This window comes from Arvicanthis niloticus, chromosome 1 (genome assembly GCF_011762505.2).
Source record: "Arvicanthis niloticus isolate mArvNil1 chromosome 1, mArvNil1.pat.X, whole genome shotgun sequence".
In the NCBI taxonomy this organism is placed as follows: Eukaryota; Metazoa; Chordata; class Mammalia; order Rodentia; family Muridae; genus Arvicanthis; species Arvicanthis niloticus.
This window is the reverse complement of record NC_047658.1, coordinates 59,040,880-59,065,890: the sequence shown is the minus strand read 5'-3', so window position 1 is coordinate 59,065,890 and position 25,011 is coordinate 59,040,880. Positions and strand designations below refer to the sequence as shown.

Here is a 25,011-nt window from a genome sequence, read left to right as displayed (position 1 = left end):
GATCTACTCGACTTCAGCTTTGTGCAAGCTGACAAATATGGGTCTATTTTCATTTCTCTACATACAGACAGCCAGTTAGACCAGTATTGTTTATTGAAGATTCGTTCGTTTTTACATTGTATATGTTTGGCTTCTTTGTCAAACATCAAATGTCTTTAAGTGTGTGGTTTTATTTTGGGGTCTTCAATTCTATTTCATTGATCAATAATTGGTTTAAATTAGAACTTTCCATTGTTTTAAATTTGGAAATAATTGTACTTTTAAAATATAAAAATATTAAAATGAACCTCTATTACTTATAGCTGATGTTCCAACTTGTCTTTCATTTGTTTGTTTGTTTGTTTTTTGCAGGAAGCCATGGCAAGGCCTTACTCTTGGCAAACACTCACCCTTGGTTTTCCTATCTACTATTCTTCTTTCTGCTTACCTTCCATGATTCACTTGTCAGTTCTTAGAACTTCAAACAAGGCCTCATAGCAACCCACCTTAGTAACCCTTCCTCCTGATCTTTAGATTTAGCCAACATCCTGCTAGATAGATGTTTTTAAAACTCCTGGCAAGGGAAAGGCTTTGTGAGAATAACTTAGTTAGACCCCACAGCTGCAGCTAGCTTTTTCCACCTGCAAAGCCCTCTTTCCTTTCCTACCCCTCCCTATATCCTGTTTTTAGAGTATATAACCTGTGTGAACAATAAAATCTTTGCCAGCTTGATCAGACTTCTTGGCTTGCTGTGCCTCCTTATTTTCTCTCGCATCGCAGTCCTCTCCACAGGGTCTAAGGGTCCCACTTGATTGTCTAGCTGGCCTGGACAGTTTTTGAGACAGGGTCCCTCTGTGTAGCTTAGGCTGTTCTGGAGCTCTTTATGTAGATCAGGCTGTCCTCAGACTCACAGAGATCCACCAGCCTTGGCTTGGTTGCTGGGATTAAATGCATGAGCTGGGTCATATTTTCATATATTTTAAATTAATTTTTATTTTTACAGTGAACATTCAAGAAAATGTGTTTTACTTCAGCATTTAAAACACATGTGTCATTATACTTTTTATTTGTCCTCTCCTCCACTGGCTTCTCTGCCTGTCTCCTTCCCCTTAACAGATTCTCCCAATTCTAATTTTCTTCGTATGTATACTCTGCTGTCTTCTCTTTACTCCTCCTTTAAGGTCTCTTCCACTCCTCTTGTAATTCTTTCATCACACACACATAAATACACACACACACACACAGAGAGAGAGAGAGAGAGAGAGAGAGAGAGAGAGAGAGAGAGAGAGAGAGTGTGTTTTAAATATACAAGCTCATAATCCCCAATATAATTCTCAGTATATGGATTTTATCAGCAAGAAGTCCATAAAAGAAGAGGCATAGGTGCTCTGCATATGTAGGGAATAGTCTGATGCTATTTGTACCCTAAACCTTTCCATCCATATTTTTCACATTGTTTTTTCTTTTAAGAGAAGTGTTAGCCATGTAAACATTACTTCTTTGCCACCTACATGTGCTTCCATCTGTCAGCATGTGCTGTTGCCTGGTTTGGAATGATCAGCCTGTTCTCCACACTGCCATAATGCACTCATTCTTCATGACCCAGCTCAAATTCTACTCCCACTGTCAGCCTGCAAAGGCCACAGCTGAATGTCATCCTTCGGTTCAGATCATATTCATTTTTCCCTTCTTGTTTTTTCCTAGTACTTTCTTTATGGTATTTTCACCTTAGCAGTTCATGTTCAAGGCAATCCTGTGACCTCTGAAGCCACTATCTAATTTTGAGTTTTTAAATACCTATCCAGTTGTCAAAGCCACTGTCATATTGTTTAATTTAAATAAACAAATATAATTATAGATTAGAGCTGAAAATGTTGGATTGCCGACATCAATTGTAAACCTTCATACAGACACACTTTGACCTTCTGGGAACTTTTACAGCAATTAATTTAATTCCCTATGGTTGTGGAGCAACCGTCCATGCTGAGCCAGACCATTATTTAGAGGCAATAAAGTCCCTCTCCTATCAACCGCCTTTATAGCATAGTCAGTAAAAAACATCCTTCTTCACTAGTGTTGCAATGGTTTCAGGGAAGATGTGGGCATTATTAATAAGCCTTTCAAAGGGTCACAACAGCTTTCTTATGTAAGCAATGATTTGCACTGCCTTACAAAATCAGTTTCAATTTTTTTTTCAGCAAGATTTATATCAGATTCTCTGTACTAAATTATCTGTGCCAGGCATTGACTTTTTTCTCACTCTGTAAGGGTCTAGAAAATTTGTAACATAACTCTTATTTTCCACTTCAAGAAAGAAATCGATGGTCATGTTGGTGTTTTTGTCTGTTTCTATAAGATGGAGACTGTCATCTTAAAGACTGACTGACAAATGAAAAGAAACACAAGGTTTATGAATGACAGTAATAGAATCAAGGTCTTATCAGCGGAGCACTGATGCAACCATCAACCAAAAATAACAATAAAAATCTAAGTCATTAGGGATGGGGAAAATGAACTCAGATTACTAGGCAAATGGCTCTGTTGCTTGTGCATCAAATAACTGAGGAAAGACAATTAAGAGTAACAATTCTAATGACTGCGTTAGTAATACAGAGGAGTGGTTTAAGTGAGAAGAATTATTATTTATGTTGGGTTCTGCATCTGTTTTGCCTTAAAATCAGTCATCAGATGTTGGCTTATATATACTCCATTTGAGGCATTAGAGCCTAGCTGGTAGACTTTCACATGAGCAGCATACCAGAGGACTGTATATCTTAAAGTCAGATTGTATGTAAATTAATTCAACAAACACTTCCTGCGACTCTCATGTATTAAACATACATAAAAAGAGTAAATGAGTTTACTCATCAGACACAAAAATGAATATCTATTACAGATTTTTGTTTAAGTAGTAAGAGACTAGGAAGAGATATATTGAACAGAATCAGAAGCATGTTGTAAAAATGTGTCAGTGTGTGCACGTGTACATGTGTGTGTATCATATATATATATATAACTTAAACAGATTATAAATTGTAAAAAAAACCCCTTATTTCATAAAAGTGAAAGACAACTGAACCTCTACTGTAAAGGACAGTGTCTTATATGGAGATACAAGAACAATCTGTGTCCTTACAGACCACATGAAGCTCATGAGGAAGGAAGACCAAGTGTGGATGCCTCGGTCCTACTTAGAAGGAGTAACAAAATACTCAAGGGAGCAAATATGGAGACAAAGTGTGGGACAGAAACTGAATGAGGGGCCATCTGGAGACTGCTCCACCTGGGTATCCATCCCATGTGCAGTCACCAAAGGTAGACGCTGATGTGGATGTCAGGAAGTGCATGCTGACAAGAGCCTGATGTAGCTGTCCCCTTAGAGAACTGCCAGATTCTGACAAATTCAGATGTAGATGCTCACAACTAACAATTGATCTGATCAAGGGGTTCCCAATGGAGGAATTAGAGAGAAGACTGAAGGAGCTGAAAGGGTTTGTGGCCCCATGAGAAGAACAACAATACCAACCAACAGAGCTCCCCAGGGTCTAAACCACCAGCCTGGGAGCACATAGGAAGGGACCCATGAGTCCATCTGTATATCTAGGGGAGGATGTCCTTGTTGGGCATAGGTGGGAGAAGAGATCCTTGGTCCCATGAAGGCTGAACACCGAGTGGGGGCGGGGAAATTTGAAGGTGAGAAGGTGGGAGTTCCTGGGTGGTGGGGGGAATGGGGTAAGGGGATAAAATCTGAAATGTAAATATAATATCCAATAAAAAAAGAACAATCTGTGTCTGTGTCTGTGTGTCGGTGTGTATATATGTAACATGTTGTGTGTGTAATGTAGAGTCCAGAACTTAATGTTAGGTGTCTTCTTGTCCCTTACTACATGTGGATATCATCAATTCAGTAAGACTATCTGGTCAGGAATTTCTAAGAATCTCCCCATTTCTGCATCCTAGCACTGGGATTACAGGTGTGTAGTGTCATTTTCATTTTTTTCCCTGTGTATCCCAGGAGATTGAACTCCAGTGTACTTGTGGGGCAAACTATTACCAGCTCTTCTATCTAGGCAGCTCAAGAATTATCTTGCATTGCTGTCATTCTCTGTTTTGGTAGTTTCAAGGTATCTCAAAGACAAGGAAAGGGTAGATCAGATAATTTGAATTGCCACTCTCTGACAAAGACAACATATAGTTTTCTATAAAATATGATTTTCCTTTCTTTTTCTATGAAATAAAGCAAATGGGATGTAGCTAGCTTAGTTTTACAATGAACATTGTTCACAGAACTCCTGGTAAGCTAAAGAGAAAGCAAAACCTCTGAAACTCAGATTTTTGATTTCTGATTACAAACTTATTGCAAATAGCCAATGTTGTATCCATAATAAATTATGAATGAGTTCATTATATTTATTAATATTTGAGACTTTGGCTGGGATTTTAGTGGAGAAATGTCATATATCTTAATTTTTATGAACATATATACAAAGTGTAACTTCCCAGAGTTTTTTTAAGGCAAGATCTTACTATATAGCTCTGGCTGCATTGGAAACTTACTATGTAGATCAGGCTGACCTTGACTTCACAAAGATCTAACTGCCTTTGCCTCCCAAGTGCTGGAATTAAAGGCATGTACCCCTGTACCTGTCTGGCTATTTTTGTTTAATATATTTCAAAACTCATTAGAAAATATTTGAATGTTAGTGCTACCACATTGCAAAACACAAACGGCAACAAGTACCTCCCAACACTGAGAAATAAACACATTTTTTTCTAGTTCTAAGAACTAGAAAATGTTTAAGATACTCTATGCAGTCTTTTTCATCCTTAATATTGGGACTATTCATTTCATTTTCATAACCATCATTATTACCAATAACATTTATTCTCAGTATTGTGTTAACTTTTTAAATAAATGTCTTTTCTTATTTATTCATAATAGATTTTAGGGAGACACCTTTTATACCCATCTTAGAGATGGCAAAACATGCATGGAGCTAATTAACTCTCAGAAAGAAAAAGGAAAAGTTAGTACAGAACCTAGAATTGCTGGCCCCTTCACTGCCATCTGCAATGCAAAATGTATTTATTAAGCTGTATCTAGTGATTCATTTTTATGGTTCAGTTGATTAACATGGAGAGGAGTCACAAACATCTCTGAAATGCTGCCACAGTGGGAGACATCTATTAAACTCAAATATCTGTAACAGAATGCTAGGAGACTGGTGAACTGATGTTTAAATTACATGGGCACCTGAAAGTAACCAAAAGCAGAGTTTGAACCACATTTTATACTCACAGTAGCTTTGATGGTGCAACATGATTAATTTCCTTAGACATCATAAACCTGTGGTTAAGCAAAGATGTTTATCCCAAGATTCCATAATGAAGTTCAGAATTTTCAAATGTGTTCTTCCTTCATCACCCCGAGTATGTTCACTATAGCACTATTTCTGTTGTTTGGATACTCAATATTTCCTTTAGTTTCTCTTGGAAGGACATTTCCTACTTGGCTTTTGTGCCTTGCCTTGCTGGCCAGGTTGCATGCTCCAGGCTTAGAATTCCTTTCATACTCTGGCTTCATTTCTATCCACTACAATTATTCCTCACAACACCAATAGCATTTCCTGCTTAAAGTTTTTATAAAATGATGAGGACGAAGTAACTAATCTTCACCTATTTGTTGTTTGGCTGAGCAAGCCTTATTTCTTTTAACCCAATATTATTACATATCTTTCTCAGTTTCCTTTTATAGACATAAGAAAGTCAAGAAAACAAACCTCTGGTGATTGTTTCAAGCAGTTAGCCACAATTAAGAAGAAAATCAACAAAATGTCTAAATAAATATATATTTAGATTCTGGCTAGTGAAATAAACTTTTTTCTGCTTTGCTTTATATATCAGAACACAGAAGGACTTATTGAAAATTTTATATTTGTCAAGAGTGGAGTGATGGGTTAGCAGATAAAAGTGTTGTCTGTTCATACAGAGGACCTGGGTTGTTTCCTAGCAAGTGGTTCCCATGTAGTGACTCACAGCTGTCCATAACTCCAGTTCCAGGGCCTGTAACATGCTTCTTTGTATTCTAGTTGCTGAAGGCAGCATATGGTGTACATCCACACATTCAGGAAGATTCTCATATACATAATTTTTAAAGTTTAATTTGTGTTTCTGAGTCTTATTGATTTTTCTCAGCACAATAAACTCCAGTTCTGTGCATTTTTCTAGAAATGAGTTAGTTTCATTCTTCTTTGCAGCTGCATTAGGCTGCCCTGCTTGTTTATGCCCTGTTTCTCTTACTCATCATCTGCCACTGATGATTGCTGATGCTGATTCTCCAAAGTGGCTGTGGTTAATGGTGCCACAGTGAACATGCATATGCTGCTAATGTCTTCTCTGACTTGATTTCTTTAGGTATGTATCCAGAAGTGAGGTAGCAGAATCATATTAGTTCTATTTTAAATGTTTAATATTTAATGAGCACCTCCATACTAATTTTCATAGTGCCTGGATTAATTTACAAATATTAAATGCTTCCTTTTATGTACATAACCTAGTGTTTTAAACAGTGTATGATGCTATATGCACATATGAAAACTAATAATTAAATATATTATTTTGTACAGCTAATGCATGCTAATAAAATAAAAATTCAATACATTTTGATATTTCATGTATTTCTACTTTTAGACTTCTCATATCAATCAATACTCAGTAGAATTCAATCCTTATGCCTGTTAAGTTCTTGACTTTTTACCAGAGGGTTGTTTTTTTTTTTTTTTTTTTTTTTTTTTTTACTTATCTACTATGGCTGGCTCAGTTTTCCAATCTAATAGTTAACAATAGATTTTTTGGATTATTGTGGGAAAATCTTTATTGTGGGAAAAATCTGTTTTCTTTGGCTTAGCCACAGTGGTTCCTGAGAAGATTTGTCTTCACTCAAGACATTGATAATGACTTATCTACCTTTAGATAAGACTTTCTGTTCTTTAATTGTGATGCACATGAAACTCTGCTACTTTATTGATCTGAAAACAGATTCTAGACATAGGCATGGTACATGCTGCTCTTTATAGGAATCTCCTAGTTTAGAGCATAGATATGGCATCAATCACAACTGAGTTGTATAATGTACCTGAGATCACTATCAACAGCACATGTTTACTTTGGGGTGTGTATGGTGCAGAATAAAAACTTTATTAATGCAATTAAGAATAATCATATAATTGCTCTTCAGGACACTAGGAATTTGAACTGAGAGATACATATTTAAGCATCAGCATCAGTATTTATGTCTTGTGTTATGAAAATAACATTTTAGTTGCTGGAAACATTTGGGTTTTGTTTTTTTTTGTTTGTGCTAGCAAAATAATTATAATACCTACGTCTTATATTTAATGGGAGCATCACTCAGACAAAAATACTTTCTATTGTATTGTCACACAATTGCTATGAAGTTTATTTCTAACAGAGAAATCAATTAACCTAGTCAATAACAATGGCACATGAATAATTCCTTAGCATCTGGAACTGCTGTGGGTCCTAGGGATTTATGAAAACAAAACAAAACAAAACAAAACAAAACAAAACAAAACAAAACAACATTTCTAAAGCAAAAGTCTGGCAATGCTGTACTCATGTGCCCTGTGAGGAAAAACGGGCTCAGTTATGAACTTGGCTCTTGTTAACTCAGGACTCTAGCTGTTTCTCCCTCAGACACTTCCCATTGCTGTGTTTTAAACAGAGTTTTGTCTTCAACACAAGGATTCTCCTATTGCTGTCTCTCTTGTGAAGTTGTACAATAAAACAACTGGATTTAAAATTTTACATCATTAATAAGTATGTAAACTATAGTAGAGTTGTTTACTTTTTTACATTGCTAATGAAGAGCTTACCAGTTGAAATTTGTTTGAGGGAAAATTGGTTTTTTTTCTCCATAAACATTATCTACAATGTGCAAACATTTGAAATATAACACCATGGAATTATTTATTATTTAGCTGTTGTAATTCATTCAATGTTTATTTCCATGGAGGTCTTGTTGTCCTTATATGTGATAGATATTTCCTTCAATACAATCAATCTTTTAAAAGCATATTCCTCCTTTAATTTATTTTCTTAGAGTTATGACTCTATCCCAGCTGTATTTCTGTGTCTGATTTTAATTGTTTGTGTTCTATCTATTTTGCTTCAGTCACAGATGGAAGAACTTCTGGAAAGCCAATCAGTTTCTCTGCCTTTGGGCAAGAAAGTACTAAACAGAACTGTTTTATGAGATCTCAACAGAGAAATCTGAAAAAAAAAAAATGAGAGAGAGAGAGAGAGAGAATTCTATGCTCTCTGGCATTGATTGCTTTAAGATAAAAACTTTCAAGTATACTTTGATTTTTCCATCGGTTGAGGGGGAAAGTACATGTATGTTTCTGGCAAAATTAAAAATCCTCATTTGATTGCATCAATTGCCATAGCTAAGGACTGGCTATCACCAACTGTTATGCATACAGTAGAATTTTTTGTGTCCTTTGAGTTCTATATTTTTGCCTATATTGTTCAGTGGCCTGAAAACCATCAGTTCATTTCTTAAAAGTAACAGATAAAGATAATGAAAAACAGGTATGTTTAGTTTTGCCTGTTTGAAATTGAGAACTACATAATGGTTTGTGACTTTGCTGGTGAACAATGTGCATGTTTCCCCATATTAATTTTCCTTATAACTCCCAAATATTTTCCAGTTGGCATTGTTAACTTTATCTGTAGTTATGAACCAAAGTAATTATCAGATTCTCAGGTTGTCTGCTGACAGTCCCGTGGATCCATCATACCCCCCACCCTAACCTCCGGCGGCCAGTCTTCCTCTATCTTCCTAATAATTTACTCTTACAATCAGTAGTTGTCTTCATACCAAGAATAATGGAATTTTCTTAGGCTGTAGCTTGAATTTAATATTATTCCTTCCTGAAGACAGTAAAATCTAGATGACTCTGCAGATTTTCTCTCCTCTTAATTTAGAAGTTTGCCCTTTCCTGAGGTGATACTTTTCTCAGTGCTCTCCTTGTGTTTGTGACCTTCCTGAACTGTTCTGTCTACAGACTGCCAGAGTTCTTCCTGAAACTCTCTCTGTTCTGTGATGCCAGTTCTCTGTACCTTGGTCTTCTGACTGCTGAACCCCTTGATAGCTTCTCAACTCAGGAAGGCGGTAGAGCTGCTTAGTTTATAGGCTTCTGTGATACATGCTGCAGGCTCTCTCTCAATAGTAAATGATATTGCCACAAGGTTTATCTACCTGGTTTCTAGATCTCAGGCAAAAAGGTCCTGATAAGCTTTTTATTCAATGTCTGATGCTTTATACAATATACTTATTCATTTATCTTTCTAATGATGGGGGAGTAAATTTATTTCTTATTATTTCATTACATTCAGAAGCAAGCATATCTAGGTTATGACTGTTAACAACAGTAACTGTACTATATAGCAAGTTCTGGGACTAAGTGTTTCAAAAACAGTAAGGATGTTTATTGTTTTCTTCTCTCCTGGGAGGATGCATCTCCAGGTTTCTTCCCCTGTGCAATACTGTGATTTTCATTACTGGCGGTGTCCTTCTTATTCTACTGGATCTTAGTTCTTAGTAGCAAAATATTCACATTCATTTGATGTCTTAAAAGAAAATCCAAGTAAACAAGCAAGCGAATAAACAAACAAACAAACAACCCCCACTACATTACACTTGAAATTGATTTTGCTTATTTAATAACCTCAAGGATAATGTAGTGATAGGTTTTTTTGTCAGTGTGGTGCAAACTGAGTTTTCAGAGGAGAATGTCAATTGATGAAATGCTTCCAACTGATTTTTCTGTAAGTCATTCTCTGGGAGCAATTACTTGATCAATGATTAATGTAAGAGGGCCTTGTCCACTCTGGGCAGTATCACCATGGGCATACTATCTGGGCTGTATGGGAGAGGAGAGCAGGATGAACAAGAGAGAGAGAGAGAGAGAGAGAGAGAGAGAGAGAGAGAGAGAGAGAGAGAGAGAAGAGAGGAGTAGTGTTTCTTCATGCCCTATACTTCGGTCTAGGTCCAGGTTCCTACCTTGCTTGATGTCCTTCTTTGGCTTCCCTCAGTGTTAGACTATGATAGGGATGTATAAGCCAAATAAACTCCTTTCTCCCCAAGATGCTTTTGAGCATGCTATTTATCACAGCAATAGAGAAAAAAACTAAGAAATACACAAAAACTCATCTTTATCTGCAAACGTTCCCTCTTGGCAATGAATTAATAACCAGTTCAGTTATTCAATCAACAGATAGTCATTGAACTTCTACTATATTTATGAATTGAATACTCCTTAGTCTGTCTCTGAAAGCAGAAAAGAATATGCAATAAACAATAAACAAAGCAGACAAAATACCCTGACTTAGTTTATCTTTTTATGGGAAAAAGATAGATCATGATAAACAAGTAATATAAAATGTTGTGGCAACATATAATGTGGAGAAAATGGAGCAAGCAAAGGCAAAGGGTCTGATGTATGTGGGTGGTAGGAGGATAGTCCTGGTCGGTATAATGAGGGTGGTCTCAGTGAAAAGTGGGCATCAGGGAAAAGATTGGAAGGGGTAAGGGGGAAAGTACAGGATACACAGAAGGAATGACTTAGGTGCACAGGAGATTCAGAAGAAAAAGCTCTCAGGTGAGCTGTGCAATGTGTATCTCCATAAAGGAAGACCAAGAGACAGTTTGAGGGGAGATTACAGACAGGGATGTGTTAAAGATTGCATTGATTAGGGGCTTGTGAGTATTGCACTCTCTTTGATTTGGCATTTGGTTGTGGATCTTCTGAACCAAGGAAGAAATGATCTGATTTATGTGTTATTTTATTTTATTTCTACAGGATATTGGCTTGGATCTCTAGATCTACTTGCTTCATCAGCACAAAGAAGTGTGCCACTTCACTCAATCCCTGGCTTACATTTTGAGAAGGTCACTGACTGCTGTGTGGCAATTATCCATAAGTGGAAAGAAGCAGCTAGCATAGGAAGTACTGACAAAGTTCAGGTGAGAGATAACAGTAAATTAGATTATAATGTGTGGAATATGTAAAAAGTTTTATTCTGGACTAGTTCGAAATTAAAACTGGTGGCATTTTCTAATGAGATGGATATGGATGATGAATATAAAAACTGGAAAGTCAAGGATTTCTCATATTTATGTTATAGCAAGTCAAAAAAAATTGCATTGTAATGAACTGATACAGGGAAAACCATGGCTGGAGTAGGTACAGAGTCAGAGATCAGAGGCCACTAGACTAGAGATATGACTAGCTATACAAGTAAATATTTGTGTAAAAGTATGTGGGTTAGTTCTGTAGAGGAAAAATACAATGCCGCAATACTGCAAGTAAAACGAGCTACAGAGGAGATTAAATACTTGGACTAAGTTTGGCAAACTGAGTGATAGATAGACAGAAAGAAGAGAACACACATTCAAGACTACTAAAAACCAGGTAAGGAGTAAAAGAAAGTAAGAGAGTGGTGTATGAATTCTTGGAATTGAATAAAAGAGAAGCTTCATATAGGGAAGTGGTTATGATAGGTGGATTGGGGACTGACTATAATCTTCTATTGGAAACTACCAAGTTGCTTTTGTATTTGTCTTCTTTTAACCCTTAATTACAGTGTCATACCTTTAAAATTTTATAACTCATTAAGAAGTATATGCAAAAATTTCAACCAGGTTTTGTGTTGACTCACTTACATGAGTGGTTTCTTTCTTTTAAAAAAGTTATTGCTTACTTATATGTGTATATAATTATATGGGTTTTTAATATTACAAATATTCTGTTATATTAAACCATTTATATTATCATATGTTAAAGCCTCTATAATGTCAATATTTATGTTCTGATTTTCATTTTTTTTATATTTTCCACATCCTAAATATACTGAGCATGAAAATGTAAACGTTAAAATTTGAAGAAATATAAATTTCTAATAATTACTGTGTGATAAACTCTATTTCAAGAAAAGCCGAGTCTCAAAGACACACAGCTTCATCCACCTAGTTTCTTAGAATATGACAAAATTGGTGAAATAGCTCAGCATGAGCAAACTGAGTCTCCAGAAAAATCCTTGATGTAGTAAAGATATAGGCTGCATGTGAAAAAAAATGGAAGTCAGTCAGACACATATCATTGCAGTGGCATATTTTTTCTCACAAGTTGGGAGGAGCTAAGGTGGGAGGAGTAAGGAGAGGAAGAGGAGGAGTAAGAAGAGAAAGAGGAGAAGGAAGAGGAGGAGCTAGGGGAGAGAAGGGAGAAAGAGAGGGGAACTTGGAAGTGGATGTATGCCTGTCTCTAGCAGTCAAAGGTAGTCGGTATATCTAGGTTGGGTATTGGGTTACAATACCCAAGATGCCCTCTGATTGTGTGGGCATCTTGTTATTGAACATTACCAAATATATAAAGCTTTTGATTAATCTTTAAGCATTAGAGTCTCATTCATACTAGCCCATGTGGATGGTGGAATGGTCTGGGCTCAGCCCAGCCTTGTGGAAATAGCATAGAATATTGGCAGATCCATCTCCCATGCTGGCGTCTTGTGGGTGGCAAGGCCGGTGTTTCTGGCTGGTGTTCCTAGCTGTGGTACGCATGTAGCCTCTGGCCGCTTCCAGCTGTGGAGTGCTTGGCTTCGGGCCAAGGCGAATGGTGGCCTGAGCTAAGCAGAGCTGCTGCCACATAATAGGTCCATCCAAAGGCATTCATTAAATATCTAAATCAACATCTTATTATATTTATTCTTATGTAACACACTCTCTTGTGTCATTCCTCTCACCCTTACTTGTCTTTTTCTGTGCTTCAAAAGCCCTTCCTTATATTTCATAACTAGGACATGACATTGTTCTCTGTTTTTGCCCCTCCTTTGACCTTGTCCTTCCTCCTCATAGTCACATTTCTACTTCTATGCCATATAATATCTATCTATCTATCCAATCTTCACACACACACACACACGAATTTAAATATATTCTGCCTTCAAGAGAATGTTATACATAATGTTCAGGTTCTTTTTTTTTTTTTTTTTTTTTTTTAGTCTGGCTTTTTTCAATTTCCATTCACATTCTTGCAAGTGTTACTGTTTTTCTTTTAAAGCTGAATAAAATTTCATTGTGCCTATTTGTCACATTTAATCCATTCTTCTGTTGATGGATGATCTCTAGGTTGTTTAGATATCTTGACTAATATAAATAATGAAGCAATAACATAGATGTGCTACAATCTCTGTAATATGCTAAATTAGATTCCTTTGGGTAAATACTCAGGTAGGCATATTTGGATCTTATGGTGATTCTACTTTTAGAATTTTGAGGATGCTACACTGAGTTACAGAGGGGTTGCTCCAGTTTACATTCCAAACAACAGTGTCCAAGGATGCGTCTGTCTCTACATCCTCCCAGCATTTCTTGTTCTTTGTTTTTGTGATGCTAGCCACTCTGAATAAAGTGACAGGGACGCTCAGAACAATTTAAATTTGTGTATCCTTGATGGCTAAAGATGTTGGACACTTTTTCAAATGCCTATTAAATTTATTAGTTTATTTATTGGTTAGCTGATTCAGCTTTTATTTTGGTGTTTAGTTTTTAGACTTCTTCATGGATTTTATAAGCTAATACCTTGTTGGATGCATAGCCAGGATATTTCCCCCCAGTCTGTAGGATGGTTCTTCACTCTATTAACTGTCTCTTCTGTTATATAGAAACCTTTAATTTCATGCAATCCCATTTGTCAGTTTCCTGGAATATTAGAATCATTTATGAAAAGTTCTTTCCTTTAACTTGATATGTCTTTTTGCTCTGTGTTCTTCTGGAAGTTTTAGAGTTCTGGGTCTTACAGAAATATCTTTGTTAAAATAATGTACACACAGGAAAGAATGTAGATATAAAAATAGTACTTATATTGATGGGAATGATCAGATGGTGCATGGCTGGAGTAAAGACAGGAAGATGCTTGCTGTCAAAATTTAAATTACTTCAGCTAAGATTTTATTAGGATCTGATATTTAAGGCAAAAATTCAATGAGAAGTATGACCTTGAAGGTGGCTCTTTTAGCTTAAAGCCTTCCTGACAATAAAGGAGAATTGGTTGAAGGCTCCCTGATGAGGTCATAGCAAAAACTTCTGGAATTACTGCTTATTATTTGTCTTAATCCTTTCTGCCTTGGGGCTGCCAGCTTTTGTCATTTGTGTCTTTATGGTACCTATAAAACAGGAAAAAATGAAAAGCAGGAGATACTAGGCTTGTTTCAAACACATCAAACTGATGTGATTTAGGTGAGATTCCTTTAAAACATTTACTGATGTACAACATGAATTTAGTAAAATCCCCAAAATACTCAAGGGGCAGTGGGCCCTTGCTAGACCCAGAGTAGGGCACAGTTGCATAGACTAAGAAAATGCCATCCTCACCACATATGGCAATCTCATGGGGAGGTGAAGACCATAAACAGTACAGTGCAGAGGGCACTGGTTGAACTATGAGCAGGCACATGTGTGGCACAGTGTCTGTCTTGCTTTTCCTACATCCATTATAATCTTTGCTATTTGAAGCTGGCTCTCCTACACTGCCCTTTCATTATTGGCTTTAGTTTCATGGGAAAATTTTAAAACAAAATTGAAATAGCAAAAGTCATCCTACATTTTCACGCTTTTCAGTGTTCTGATGCTTTAAGCAACTTTTATATTCTCAGTTTAGCCTTGAGACATGTGCTTTGGCCTTACGTTTTAAATCCACATATTTGAAAAATGTACAGTAACAAAACATCGTTACAAAGAATTCATCTTTTAGAATTGTACTGTCATTGTGACTGAAGAGAGTATTCAACTTTCCTACATTTGTACTTTATGAACAAAGTAACATTTTGTTTGTTTGCTAGTTTGTTTATGGTGAAGTACAAAAAAAGGCAACTCAAGGCTTAGACTGGCTTTGGGATCTTATTTGAGAGGCCATTAATTTATTCCACAAATGCCTTTTGACCTTTTTGTCTGGTGGTAAAGACACAATATTAAGTGTGGGCATAGTGCCAAGTTGTCTTAAGCTATTTAAAGTAATTTGATACTGCTTCTCTTGCAATGTGCTTCAAATATATTAAGCATTCTTTGCTTTAGGTATTATAAAAGAACATGTGCCTACAACCACAAATGCCATAAGATATGTAAACTTCCCCCACCCAGACCATCCCCCTTGTTCCAGGGACGGAAATGTCATAATCTGCATCTTTGCTGTGGTTCACTGTGGCTTTTGGCAGACATGAATGCTCCATTTGTTTCCTGTCTAGGATGAAAATTTCTTTGATGAAGTGGAGCCTAAGGCATCTATGAAAAATGGAGTTGGATGTCCCTTATTTGTCAACCAATAACCTTGTTTTCTACTGAACTCGGTTTCCTGGCAACCCCAGGTTGTGAATTAATGAATAAAATGAAATACCATCTTTTAAATTAGAACTGCTTGAACAGGTTGACATTTTTATTTTTTTTTTGTTGCTGTCTAAAGTTACTGTTGGAAAGAAAATTTTTCATATAGAATCACTTTTGCCCAAAATTCTATGGGTTTGAGATATAGTCCAAATATAGTTACTTTCTAGTGTATAGCTCTAACCCACACTCATTTCAAAGTCCAGATGAACTGAGTGCTTTGGGTTTTGATACAATGTTATTCTAGGGACACCGTGTTTATAAGCTATTCTCGTTTAGAGTTAATGATGCTCAAAAAGCAGGAAGAACGCATTGTGTGAGCACGGCCAGTGAGAATGAAGTAGTTCAAGTAATCATCTCACCCCACAGCTGCTCTAAATACCCAGATTATCCCCAACCATACAACAGTTCTGACCACATAGATGGCAGATGGCTGTACATGCATTCCCTGTGTTCTCATGAAATCACTTACAAATGACCATCCCACATCTCTGTTTTGTTCAGTAATTTTTCTTATTCTGCCCTCTGTTCACCATTATCAGCTCTCTTCCCAATAATGAGTTCCACAGGGCTGTAGAACTGATCAACGAAATAGACCCAGTCCACTTGTGCTACCTTTTGCTCATATAGTTTATTTTGCAGCTACTGTGTTGTTAGTGGCTACCCATGGCATCAGAAACAAAGGTCATTTTTCATGTAAAATGCTATCTTGCCATGTTGTAATCAGTATAGAAAATAAGAGCACTTAAACCATCACTTGTATGTCAGGAATGTGTGCAAAACATATAAGCAGCTGTGGCTGTGGTTGTTGTGACATAACTGGATTATGTGCCTTACTACTCGGCAGCTGTTTGTGTCTTCAGTCCACAAGTTGAGAGCTGTGGCATCGCCCCTACATTGCTTGCTATTTTTTTTTCTTTTTCTTTCACTTTAGAGCTTTTAAATAGCTAACATGGACCATAATGTTTTAGTTGCAGATCTATGCTAAGTAAAGCATGCCTAACTGTTAGAGGCAATAAAAAAGCCAGTGAAGGAAAAGATGTAACCAGGCTGCTTTGATTCAAGCTACACAATCACTATTTAAGGACCACTGAGTTTAACTGTAGAGATGACTTCTGTTTTGGAAGCAATAAATGTGATTACACTGTGGGTTGGTGTTTCTGTGACCAGCTGTAGAAAGCTATTTGCCACCTGCTTGGCTGACTGGACACTTGCTCCGCTCTTGTTGTCTGCAGCACTGCTAACCAGCTGAGAAGTGAACACTTTCAATTGACTTCCCAAAGATCCTCCAGGTTACTTCTCCATAGTAGCTTCTTCTGGGAAGAGAGGCATATGATGTTTACTTAAAGTGAGAAGGCTAGGCCAATTCCATGACAAGCTTCAAATTGGCTGTTAAGGAGACTAGGCCTAAATCTCTGTTTCTAAGAACTGGGCAATTCCAGTCAAGTCCAGGCCTCAGAAGCTGCCCCACCACCTAGCCAGAGGCAAGGACAATGGGTCAGCAGCAGTTTCCAGACCTCCCCAGCAATTTTCTAGTCCCCCCCACCCCTCACACACACAGTCCAGTAACGAAATATCCTTAGAAAATGGACCAGAAAGATTACCATAGAGGTCACTTAACCTGGAATTCCCTAATGTGCTTTAAATTAGGTCTGCAAGCTCACTTGGGTATCTATTTTGCTAAGGGGAGACCCTAGCATGATGGACCTACTACAGAAAGAAACACTGTTTGTGTTTACATACTATTTGAGTCCAGGGTATTATTTTTCAGTGAATCATGGACCCTTACAAAGCATTGTGTACTTAATTTCACTGCTTTGGGACTTGATGTCTGGCTTAATTTAGTTTTGAGTAATAAGACTCTAAAGCTTGGCTTAGATATGGGTTGGCTCAAGAAGCTGAGATAGTTAAATGTCAGTCCCTACCCCCATGCTGAAAATCCCAGAGCAAGGATTTTCTTCTAGTGTAAGAAGTAAGTTTTTTGTCAGACCATGAATACTCTCATGCTGGGTAGTGTATTCAGAGTAGCCAGTCACCTCTACTTTCATCAGGAGGAATTCTGGGTTCTTTTCTGACAGCTGAGCAGAGCATCATTTAGGAAGGAGCCTGAGTAAAAGTGATAGTGACTCATGGAGAGAGATGATAACACAGGGGTGCAGGATCCACGGGGGTCAGAAAAGCAGTGACAGCAGGTCTATAGTTACCACCTCACTGCTGCCACGATCACTTGGGCTTGTAGCTCTGGGTAGCAGGAATCATTCTCCATTTTTAGAGGAACAACAACAACAACAAAATGACTATGTCACATTTAAACACTGCCCCCGTCCCATTATATCCAGTTGAGGCCCACCTACATTAAATGATGATACAATTTCATGAAGGCATGATGTGTAGAAACTGCTGTGATTGTCTGAGAATGATGGTTAATACTTTCTAAATATACAAAGATAGGATTTGATGCTCTTATCTTACGTGACCCTGGTCAACAGAAGCCTTTTTTAGCAGGATAACAGAAGAAGCATATGTTAATGAAGGCAATTGATTTTAAAATAGTAAATGTGGGTTGCTTTGTAGACACCCTACTCTGAATATTTTTTTTTTAATAAGTTTTGAGCTTTTCTGGGCAGGAAGATGGGAATTAAGGAGCTAGAGGTTTGTTTGTTCCTTTGTTTTTAGTGGGTTGCATGGGCACAGGCCTGTGCTTATCTCCATTTTATAGAAACTGAGGTCCAGAGAGAGAAGTAACTGACCCATAGTCTCATGTCTAGTAACTCACAGTGAATGTATGTCACAGACATGTACTGTGATGCACTGTGATGTCCTTTCCTTCCACTCTCAAACCAAGATGATGCTTGTTAGAACATAACAACAGGGCTCCTCTTTTTTTTAATTTGATATTTTATTTATTTACATTTCAGATGTCATCCCATTTCCTCTTTTCCCCTCCCTAGAAACCCCCTATCCCATACCCCCTCCTCCTTTTTGCTTTTATATCATTTTAATTACATGCAAGTATTAAGGTCAGTTCTCGGTTAAGGAACTAGCAATAAAATAGATGCAAATAGTCAAGGAACAAGCAAGGCAATAAACAAAGTTCCATGAACACTCCTGTGATCACTGTTTCTAAGGGTTTATCAGGATGACCAAACTATCTGAACCTACTTCCCTGTCCTAGCCCAAAGTCATTTTTATGTTTGAAGCCTACTTTCTTGTTCTAGCCTAAGATTCGTGGGTGGGGAGGTGGGAGTGGGTGAATAAATAGGTCAGGGCACACCCTTATAGAAGTAGGAGGAAGGGGGATAGAATAAGGGGTTTCTGGCGGCAAGGAATGGGGAAAGGAGATAACATCTGAAATGTAGCTAAATAAATTATCCAATAAAAAAACCCAGATAATAGAACTGGCTATTGCAGTTGAGAACTTGAGACTTTTTTCAGCAATTTAATATTACCCATATTATTGGGATTCTTTATAATTTTCAAGGACAAGGGACTGTGGAAAGGGCTTTAAAGAGCCCTTTAAAGCAGGGCTCCTCTCTTGTGTACCCCAAAGGGCATGCAGATCAAGCCTGGTCCTTATAATTTTCCTGTGGTTCAGGGTTTCTAGAGCCCCATAGCTCTGTTGATACCAATGCTAGTGATTTTCTACTGTGTAATAAGACATTTCATCTCTAACCTAGCAGTCTTGCATCTTCGATTAGCATCTGAGCTACTGTCAGAGACTAGCTTGCTGGCTTCTGAAGTTCTCTTGCATCTAGGTGTGTTGAGCAGTACCACAGCACTTAAATAGGGTGAAACTGTATTAGGTGACTCTCAGAGGGGAGCACTCGTTACTGCCTAAATTTGGTAGAATAGTGAGAAACTTTGAAGTACAGAATATAATTGTTCTCTTACATTGCTTTTTTTCAGTCCCTTTCACAGAAAAGCAACGATTTTATGGCATCTTAAGTCCCAGTCAGTGATATGTCACTGAAACAGTACTGTTTTCCACCAGGTATTCACAAAAAGCAATGTCTTTGATAAAAAAGAGCTAAGCAATTGGGAAACAAAAAGTGTGTTCCCAAGTAGACTCACATCACAACAAAAGGCAAGTCAGTTCTGCAAATTTTTGTCAAGTTTAGATACTTCATAGGTGGGGAAAGACATTGACATTGTATGTAACTTCAACTAGAAGCTGTGTGTGCAAGCTCCTTGATTGTGGCCTTTTCTAGGTTCTGGGCTGTGCATCATCCATTCTCTGTGCTTGCATAGAGGAAAGAAAGCAGAACAGTAGTACATGGACCATGGACCGCCACTTTGGGTTATGCGTAGGATTAACTGAAGAGACAGATAAAGTTCGTGCCCTGGATTCCACCAGAGTTAACCAAATTTTCACTTTAGCAATGCACAGGTGATTTGCATTGGAACATATGTTAATGAGTATTCCAGAAAGGCAGAACCAGAAGTTGCTGTTAGTATTAAATCACACTTAGAAAGTGAATCCAATAAGTGGTATACATTCTCTTCATATTATTAAAAAAAATTAAAGTGAAATACATTTTTTCTAAATACAGTCCATGAGACCAACATTACTCCATTATCAAAATGAACATGGAAACATCAATATAATCTACACTAATATCCTCGAGGAACCTAACTAAAAATCCCCAACACAGTATTAGATAACCAAATCCAATGGTACATTGATGGCATGACACAATTTCATTAAATAGAGTTCATCCTGGCATGCAAGGATGATTCAGTAGATGACAGTCAATAGCTGCACACTGCATCAACAGAAGACAAAACAAAACATTTAATATCATAATAGGTGCAAAATGAATATTTAACCAATTCCAAATTTCTCACAATTAAAGCAATAAACTTACCTACATACAGAAGGAGTATATCTGTACATAATGAAGTCTCCTTATGACAGGACAATAGCTCACGTTATACTGACTTGTATATTGCCTTTGTAATAAGCATGAAACATTTTGGTTTTGAGTTGAAGAAATCATATCACAGGATAGGTGCATTAAGTCTACTGATCATTTTTCAGAATTGCCAATTCCACATAAACCTGAGAAGTGTTTCAATGGTCTTTTTCATAGAATAAGCTCCATAGCAAGGCACGTAAGGAGTCCAAGATGCTTACAGCAGATTGACTCCATCACTAAGAGGCTACAAGACACTTTTCTGTGATCAGACTGAAATGAAATGAAAGTGAAATGAAGTGATGAATCTAAGCTTATACTTATGGTCTGTTGTGCTTCCACAACAGATATGAATTTTCCCAGGTGATAAGTAATACTCTTTAGTCATAAACTTAGACTGAGTTCCTATATTATTCATTTTCATATATTTCATATATATTGATCCCACAACTTAAAATCACTCAATTGTATTTCCTGTAGTTGATTTTGTTCTATATTCCCACAAAGCAGTGTCATGATGTCATGATGTGGGACATAGGAAACATTTATTGAATGCTGGCATAACAAAAAGACTCTACAGAAGTATGTTAATCCTCAAGCATATCCAGGAACTAGTGAATACTCTGTCCCATTGCCAGGGAGCCACCATTTTTGGAGAAGATGAGACAGTGTGTAAGAGCACAGGCTCTGGACTTCAGGAAGTTTGGGTTCATTGCTCATTGGACTCATGGTCCCTGTTAAATTATCTAAATTATGTGATCCTCAAAATTAAAATTAACTTATATGCTTCATCTTTAAAACCATTTAATTAGGTATCATAACTATTATCATACAAATTAGATGAAAATGAGTTAACACACCTGAAGTACTTTGCACATTGACATATGTTGTGGTTTGACAAAGAACTAACCCCAGAGGCTCATGAATTTATACACCTGAGCCTCAGTGGGTAGTGCCCTGTAAGAAGGTTCTGACTCTTAAAGAGGTAGAGCACTGATTGGAGAAATTTGTTGGCTGGGATGGGGGCATCTGTGAAGTTTTATAGCTCAGTCCCTGTTCCTGTTCTCTGTCTCCTTCCTGAGTACAGATGAAATTTAACAGTCTGCTCTCTGACTGATATACTAACCCCGTGTTCTTGTTTCCATACCTTCATGACCATACCTCCTATGGAAGTGTAAGCTCAATTTCTTTCCTATCTTTTTTCAGGGTATTTTATCACAACAGCAGAAAGAAAGTCAGCAGTATAACACTAAACTTAGAATAAAGGCTCTGAAAAGTCCTGCACATCTAAATACCCATTTAAATTTAGTGCTTCACAAGTTGATGTTGACTATGCACAGGAAGTTTATTTTTATTTTGAATTATTCCTCCATGAACCCATACATGCATTGCTCTGAAAGATACATTTAATAAAAATGTACTGGACAAGCAAAAGGTCTCAGTGTCATTTACAGGTTATAAGAGAATTAAACTCTACAGGAAGGAGCCAAATTTCCTTCTTTAATATCTTTGAATAAATATGCAAAACAAGAAGAGCTTGGCTTTTGTGTTCTTCTTAAACTCGGGTCATGTTTCTACAGCTTCTGAGATACCTTAAAGCTCCACTACTTACTGATTTAACTATGATCCACCTAAGAGGTTGATTTTATTTTGTGACTGCAGGGAAAATGTTTCTGTCAGCAGGCCCTCTGAGTCTTTATTCAGAAGGTGTGTGGGTGAAGAGCTGCACAGACATTCTACTTCCTAATGTGGAGTGCTTTTCAGAGACACAGATAAATGTAGGTGGGATGCAGTGGTGAAGTGCACTGGATGTCATTGACAAGGTAGAACACCTTATCTGCAATTTGATGCATCCTGCTGGCTTTCGATTTGGGGGAGAATCTTTCTATTTAGCAAATTTATAGTTGAGGACAGACCACACATGGAAGCTTTTGTCAATACCTATAAAAAGAGACCCATTGAGGCTAATTAGTACTGACTTGCAGTAGCTAATTACACACTCAACTCCCTAAACTCACATTCAATTGGACCTTGTTTAGAAGTTGAAGTCAGTCTTGGTGGAAGTTTTCAGGCCACAGAAATCTTCAGTGCTCATAATTAGAGTAAATTCTACACTTCTGCCAGTTGTTTATCACACATCTCACACAAGACCCTCAACTATGTATAGTTCCTTTGTTGTTTGATCCAACTGGAATCAACAACATTGTCTGTGTTGTCTACCAGATATAGAGCAAAATCATAGTTCAATTTTATCTAGCTTGTTGGTGGCATTGATTGCAGGAGTTTGTTTCATAGATGAATTAATGATATTGTGAATCACTTATGTATGATGCTTTTCTTCTATGAGAAATGGAAGAAATCATGCAGGCACATGCTTTATGTTATCATTGTGGTTAGCTCAGTTGAAATATATATATATATGGATTGCTTTACAGTATCTAGAGCAACTCCAAACATAATTAGTATGCTATGTATTTTATCCCTCGGGCAGACTTTAACTGATTTCTCTACCATTTCTCTAGTAGCTGCTGGGTGGAGGAAATCAGAGCTAAATCTAATTACTTTCCAAGATTACTAATTCTTCCCCTTCCCTCAGGGTGTGGAGTGAAATGCTTCCCTTCATTAAGATACTTAAGTTTCACCTTTTAACAGATCCCCGATTACTCATTTAGATAGAATATTTCTTGTCATGAAGTACTTTGGAATCAGGACAAAAGAGGAAGATGTTAATATTCACCATGACTGGGAACTGGCATGTTGATGTTTATTATTGAGTATGCACATGTGAATAACATGTATGTGTAAGAATGCATGCCATAGCATACATGTGACATCCAGAAGAAAACCTTGTAGAGGCTGTATTCTCCATTTCACTCTGTGGGTTCAGGGAATTGAACTCTGATATTAGAATTTTACAACATCACATACATATTCATCTTTACTTCTAAAGAATGCCACAGTCATCTAAGAACAGGTCTTCCCTCCAATTCTCTGGTTTTCACTCATTTAAAATTATATTTTTCTCTCCAAAATCAGCCGATATTTTTGGTAATCCCCTTTCTACATAAGCTCCATTTTTCTCTCCTGGTAGCCACTTGCTTGTTCTTCAGTGTGTCTCTCCTTCTTTCCCCCGAATAACTTTTGATAGAATTTTTCTCATAACAAAATTCATGTTCTTACAGAAATTATAATAAGATGACATTACAAAGTATAGTCAAGGGCAAATTAGTAAGAACTTCAGATTGTAATTTCAAGTCTTGTAAATTGTTAGTAATGTTTTATTTCCTTTTTAATAAATTGATAGTAAATATCTACATAATAAGGATACATTTGTGAATGAAAACTAACGGGTAAATAGTGATTTATGAATTAGGCATCTTTTTAACTCACAAATTTATCTGCTGATAATATATGAGAAGAAAATGTTTTAAAGCATTTTACATAATGGCAGGACAGTATAAAATGCTGAGGGACCAGGCATGAGTTTCTTTTTTCTTTTTTCTTTTTCTTTGATAGATGCCAAAGAGATAGAAGTTACTCTTTGGTCTTGATTCTTTCCCAGAGGGAAAGTATCTCCATAGTTTGTTCAATAATTTGGTGTTTTCTTTTAACCACTATTTCATTCACTTTACTGTGTTGTCTTAACCTTTTGAATGAGTCTTGGATCTGTTATTAGTAGTCTTTTCTATGAAATAAATTCTGGAAAACCTCTCAGGTGCCTTCAGTTTAGACATGTCCAGGCTCAATAATCTCAGTATAAATATAATAGAACTTTATACTTCAACCTTCTGACAAGTTATTCAGCTCATGCACCCAACATTTAATTGACAAGCAACTACCATGGTCCACATATTAGGGATATGTCACAAAGCAAAAGCAACATTGTCTCACATCAATGTGGTTTACAGGGTTCAGAATACACTTTTCTTGAGTACCACACTTTGGCATGTTGCATATTTTAAGCTAAAGGAGTTGAAGCAAATTGAAGCAGAAAAGTCATCTTGACCTTACCTAAACTTCTCTTGAGCAGGCTGTAAAACCCTCAGGTGAAGATTCTCTCCCTAAACCAGTAGAAAATCAGCAGACTTATTTGTGAGGAGATAGCATGTATAGACGACCTTACTAAACAGGCCTTGCTAGGTTTTCCAAGTTTGATAATGTTAGGTCCAATGTTCTGTTCTATCATTGTCCTTCACTATTATCTACTCTTCAGGAAGCTTGCTATAAAAATACTGAGTCAACCAAGTCATTTGCTTTCATTTCTCAATGAAGGATTCCATGATATTTAAAACATATTAAGTAAACTTGCATGATTTTCAACTGTCACTCTCGGTTGTCACAGAAGTGTGAGCTGTGAATGCAAATTAGGTAGAAGGAAAGATCTTGTCCTCATCTGAATAGATCATAGGATGGAGGAAGTAAAACACTGATTAAATATCTTCAAGATAATACACAATCACAACTTGGAATAAGAGCTTACCAGAAGTACGTGTTAATGGATGAATATCATCTGAAGCCAAAAGAGTAGCAGAGGGTTCTAACCTTAAACTTGAACTCTGAATGGAGCCTTGTCCTGGAGTCTAAGGTAGATGTGGCAGGTACTTCATCTGCTGCTTTGTGCCTTACTGCTCATAGAGCTGTGCATATGAGGAGGAACAG

At 37.0% G+C, this 25,011-nt stretch overlaps 1 long non-coding RNA gene across 11 annotated transcripts in view; it reads left to right on the top strand.

Moving 5' to 3' along the window:
* Positions 1-25,011, top strand: part of LOC143442906 (uncharacterized) — a 139,810-nt gene that overhangs the window by 102,160 nt on the left and 12,639 nt on the right. For all 11 annotated transcript variants that reach the window (XR_013111521.1, XR_013111530.1, XR_013111519.1 and 8 more), the window contains one exon: positions 10,866-11,029. This is a non-coding gene — a long non-coding RNA (uncharacterized LOC143442906). The remainder of the gene's footprint in view (positions 1-10,865; positions 11,030-25,011) is intronic.